Source organism: Triticum dicoccoides, chromosome 7A (assembly GCF_002162155.2).
Source record: "Triticum dicoccoides isolate Atlit2015 ecotype Zavitan chromosome 7A, WEW_v2.0, whole genome shotgun sequence".
Lineage (NCBI taxonomy): Eukaryota > Viridiplantae > Streptophyta > Magnoliopsida > Poales > Poaceae > Triticum > Triticum dicoccoides.
The window spans coordinates 378,014,027-378,019,581 of NC_041392.1; positions in this window are offsets into that span (position 1 = coordinate 378,014,027).

Genomic DNA, 5,555 nt, shown 5'->3' on the forward strand with positions numbered 1-5,555 from the left:
GCGCGGTCATGGTGCCGATACGGAGGTTTTTGGCCATGGAGAAGGGCAAGGCGCCCCTCAACGAGCCCGAGCTACTCCCGCCGAAGAAGAGGCGGTCTCATCATCCCGAGATAGCCGTGAGGCCGGTAGTGTTGCGGTCATGGTATGAGCGGCCACCTCCTGGGTACCCGTTGCCCTTATACGCACAAGCCAAGGACCCTGGAGGGAGGAGCGACGAGCGCCGCCGCCCGCGCTAGGGCCGTGGTCACCGCGCCATTGTGACGCATGACGTCGCCCCAGGGGTCCACGCTGCGGACTCCTCATGCAAGTTCGTGATGTGGGCGGCGATGCCCCGAGCACTTGGATTCGCTTCCCGTAGTTCTTCGCCGCCGAGATGCCGCCGAGAGGTCCCCTTGAGCTTTGGCTGCAGCACGCCGACTGCGACGCCCTTGCAACTGGAGCGGAGGTTGAAGTCGTCGCCTCCGGGAGGATCTTCATGACTCGTGGCTGGGGCGAGGTCGCTCGCGTCTGCCGTACGGTAGGCGCCCTCGCCATCCTCTTCGAGTACGATGGCGCCTCCATGCTGTTCTTCAAGGTCTTCGACGAGGAAGGCCGCCGCTTGGAGTGCTGCCCTGAAGGGGGTCGCCAGGACGGCGCTGCAGCTGGTGCCGGACCCGCCACTGGCCTCGCCCACAGCTCCTCCAGCGACATCGGTGACTCCTGGTGGTCCAGCGACTCTCCTGAGCCCGTCGAGTCTCCGGAGACAAGCAAGGACAGCTACGTGCCCCCGAGCTCTCACCGTGCTCGGAGCAAGGCCGCAGCGTCCGGCCGCCGCCGTCGATGATCTAGATGGGGTTGGTGCCAGCGTTGGCCTTCGGAGGCCCACTGTTGATGATGGCGTCGGCGCTGTCTGGCGCGCATAGATAGAGCTCCTAGGAACTCCTTTCTTTTGTTTCCTGCAAGGAATTAGAACGAACCCTGTGGGGGTGTGTAAGGGCTCTGTAATGTATTTTGTTGATATTATCCTTTTCATGATAACTTGCGAGCGCATGTCCTGCTGAGGCTCAGTTTCCCTTTCCAATCCCGCCGCAGCTTGGTGCTCTACGCTGATAGGTCTCGGTCCCCAGGCAAGCTGCAGCCGTCGCTGGTATGCCAGGTCGCGATGTCGTGGTCAAGGCCAGGAGGTGAGCTGCCCGAGGTCCAGTAAGAGCTCCTGAGGCGCGATGCTCAAGAGGTCCCCTTTAGCGCGCAAGCAGCTTCTTGAGGATGAGAAAGGGAGGCGACGTTGCCGCAGTAGGGCAGCGAGAGGTGAGGCTCTTATGATGTAGTGCTGGGTTGATCTAGGCGCGAGACTTATCTTGGCGTTCCGGAGCTGGTTCATTGTGTTGCGCCAAATTTGGGCGTCGTCCACTATTGAGTAGCTTGGTTGGGCCCATGCAAGCCTCTTCCTCTTCTCCGTGCTCTCCTGTGTACTCTGCGTCCTCAGGTCACGGCCCTCGAGTGAGCTCAGCCGCCACTGGTATGCCAGGTCACGATGCCGTGGTCAAGGCCAAGGGGTGAGGGCTGGAGAGCCAGTAAGAGCTCCTAAGTCGCGATGCTTAGGAGCCCCCCTTTTAACGTGCAAGGGAATTGCGTGGGAGAAGAGAGAGAGTCTGTGGTACCACCCGCTGTAGTCCTCGGGAAGTTCCTGCAAGTTAGCGTGAGGAAGGGCACAAATTGCTGTGGTGATTGTTGGTCCATCACTGGCACGTGGGAGGGGACTCCCTACAACGGAGAGCCCCCGGGGCGTGTACAGCCCCACCCTGACACGTGGCTTGCACAGCAGGGCTGGACGAGGTGTGTCTGGGCACTCGTGAGCCAGCGCAGGACTCACGAGGCCCTACCTCAAGGCGGGTTGCGCCTGGTCTTGGTTCTTGATGGCTGTGGCGTTCCCGTGAGATGGTTAGACAACTTGCGCCAAATGAATTTTCTGAGATTATAGCACGAGAAGCCCAAGCACTAACGACCCCAGGAGGTGACGTGAACAGGGCCAGCCCGCCAGATAGAGCTCAGCCATTGGGTTTATCGACGCTGCAGGGACGGGCCCAAGCACAGACGCCATGCCTAGCCTTATTACTGAAGGGTCCTGAAGAAAGACAATCGGCGCACGACTCCCATGGTGGGCGACAATCAAGCAAGCGATAACCATAGATAGATTATGCATAAGAGCAATTGTCTTAGGTAAATGCATGAACGATACATGCCACTGGGTCGGTCCCGAGCAGCCTGGGGATGATGCAGCCCGAGGGGCGCCCCCAGCGAGGTGAACTAAAGATGCAAATGGATACATGCCACAGGGACTGACCCATGCAGCCTGGGGATGATGCAGCCTAGGGGGCGCTCCTAGTTGAATGAACTTGGAAAGATGTCACCTGGTTTGGTTGTCGAAGGAGTGTTGGGGTAGCTGAAGACACGTGTTGAAGAAGCCGCTCCTCATAAGCCGTGGAGACCCTGAGCCTCAGGAGGCTCTAGGGGCCCGGGTGGCCTCCTGAGGACCGTCTCCATCTCTGCCAGGACTGCATGATGCCTGGCCTCCTGACCCGCCAGGGTGCTCTGCAGGTTGCGCTGGAAGGCGCCTGCTACACTCGGCAGGCTGAATGGCATGCGAACGTAGCTGTGAGGTGGACCCTCACACCGTCCAGCATGCGAAGGCCAGAAGCGCTCCAGAGATGCGGCCCTGTTGAGCCCTAGAATGTCGATGCAGACGCGCAGCTCACCAGCCTCACCTGGGTGGGGCGCAGCGCCAAGTGGGTGGCGGTCGCCGCGTATGGCTCTTGCTTCCTGAAGCTCCTGAGATGCCTTGGTGATGAACTCCTGAGCGTCGGGCGCTCCTCGCCCAGTGTCCTCCCGAGAGAAATGTGCCATGATGCACGCCTCCACATGGTGCCCGAGCGCCTCCCTCGTGATTTGGCCAAGTCCGAGGCCGTCTAGAAGAGAGCCCTCGAGCCCTGTCCGAGGAGGGCTCCGGGCACGCCTCCCTATGCGAGGGAGGGAGGCATCCCAGGCACCAGCGCAGATCCTGAGGTGGCGCCGCTGGAGGTGCCACTCCCTTGAGGCCTAGTGCGAAGTAGCTGCTTCTTCTTCTTGGGGTTGGCCTCAGGAGGGTACTACACACCCGCGCTGTCAGGGTCTTCAATTGATGCAGCTTGGAAGGTGCGCTCGAGGGAGCACACCACGTCTCTTTCTTCACAAGGGACTGTGATGATTCCGCCGCTTCTCAGCATCTTGAGGACGTTGTACCATGGTGGGTGACTACCATGAACTTGGCCAGTGCTGGGTACCCGAGGATGGCATTGTACGGTAGGCGGATGTGCGCGACATCGAAGTCGACAAGCTCGGTGTGGTAGTTGTTGCGCTGACCGAAGGTGACAGGGAGGCAAACTTGCCCTATCGGGGTGGTGGAGCCATTTGTCACTCCTGAGAAAGGCTTGGTGGGCTGGAGATGACCGTATGGCACTTGCAGGCTGTTGAATGCCTCGACGGACAGGACACTGAGCCATGTGCCGCCGTCAATGAGGGTCTTGGTGACTTGGACATTGCTGATGACGGGTGAAGAGAGCATCGGGAGGACGCCAGCGGTTGCCGCGCACTTGAGCTGGTCCGCCGAGCTAAAGGTGATGGTGTACTTGGACCATCTGAGCGGGCGCGTAGCCTCAAGCTTGGGGAGAGCTGCATTCACTTCACGAGAGAACTGCTTGAAGATGCGCTAGGAGGCCAGGGCCTGAGTGCCACCCAAGATGCAGGCGATGGCGCGCGGCTCCTGGAAGCCCCCAGCCCCTTCGTCCTGTTGATGGTCGTCGTTCCTCCTTGGTGGCGGCAGCGGAGGGAGACCAGGGTTGCCCTGAGGACAGTCCTCGCGAGGTTGGTCCCTCCAGGCACCCTCATGAGGCTGGTCGTACCAACGATCCTCGCGAGGCTGATCGCGCCACTCCTGACGAGGGTCACGGTCGTCCCAACGTCCTCCACCTCGTCCACTTCCTCGGCCGTAGCCCCGGTCGTTGCGCTCAGGGCGTCAACCGAAGCGTCCATCTCGAATGGCCCTGAGCTCTTGACAATCGTTGGTGTTGTGGGTGCGCACGCTGTGGAAGGCGCAGAACGTACAACTGCCCTTGGATGACTCGGTAAGATCCCAGCCGTGCTTGGTGTACGGTTCTGCTACGAGTACAACCACTCATTTACGCTTCACGTCCTTGACCTTGGCCTTCTTCTCCTCTGGATCCGCAGCAGGGAGCTTGAGTAGGGAGAGGCGCTCCTCCTCAGCTCTCGCACACTTGGTCGCTATGTTGGACAGCTCCAAAGTCATGCACAACTCCTCATGGATGGCAAGCTCCTCCTTCATCTTGACGTCGTGGACGCCGTCGGAGAACACCGAGATGATGGCCTCGTCCGTCACCCTGGGGATCTTGATACGCGCGTTGTTGAAGCAATGGATGTACTTCTGCAGGGTTTCTCCTGGTTGTCGCTTGATGCGGCGCAGGTCACCCGTGACCGGGGACGGTCGCGAGTGCCCTGGAAGTTGGCAATGAAGTGGTTGTGCATCTCATCCCAGGAGGAGATCGAGCCTGGGGGGCAGGTTCAGGAGCCATGAGCGAGTGCCGTCCTTGAGATCCATGGGAAACCAGTTTGCCATGATCTTTTCGTCGCCACTGGCCGCCTAGATGCTCAGCTTGTAGAGCTGCAGAAACTCCATAGGGTCGGGGGTTCCGTCGTAGTGAGGAGGCATATCTGGCTTGAACTTGCCCGACAGATGACACTACGCAGCTCAGGAGTGAAGGCATCAGCCTGCCGTGGTGTAACACCCCGGATGTGACTTGCCATATTTGTAACTCCGACTCTTGCCATTTTTGGCTTTATGTTCTGAGATTCCCTTCGTGGTTGGGTTTTTGTCTTTTGTTTTGCATCTTGTTCATGTCATGCATTTCATATCATGTCATCATGTGCATTGCATTTGCATATGTGTTCGTCTCATGCGTCTGAACCTTTTCCCCATTGTCCGTTTCGCAATCCGACACTCCCACATGCACCCGGCACACCCCTCTTGTCTCTTTTCATGAGCGGGAGTTAAACATTCTCGGAATGGGTCGAGATTTGTCAAGTGGCCTTGGTACACCACCGGTAGACCACCTATCAAATTTCATTCCATTTGGAGGCCGTTTGGTGCCCCAACGTTTAACCGGGTTACCGCAAAAGCCTCTTTGTATTGCAGCCCAACACCCCTCTAAAACAACTCAATAACCCATCTAAACCACCTCCATTTTCTTCGTCGTCGGATCACAGTCATGTGGGTGAAAACCGCACCTCATTTGGACATTCATACCTCCCTCTACCTATAAATATGTGCATCTCCCCCGAAATTTGGGTCCAAACCCTAGTCTCCTTCCACCTCGCGCCGCCGGACACGCCCGTTTCGGCCGGACGCGTCCGCGCTGCCGCCACCGACGAACCGTGGCAGTCTGCCGCCGCCCACCGCCGCCGGCCCGCGAGCCCGCAGCGGGCCCGCCGAGCCCATCCGCCGCTGCCTTGCACCCGCATCGCCC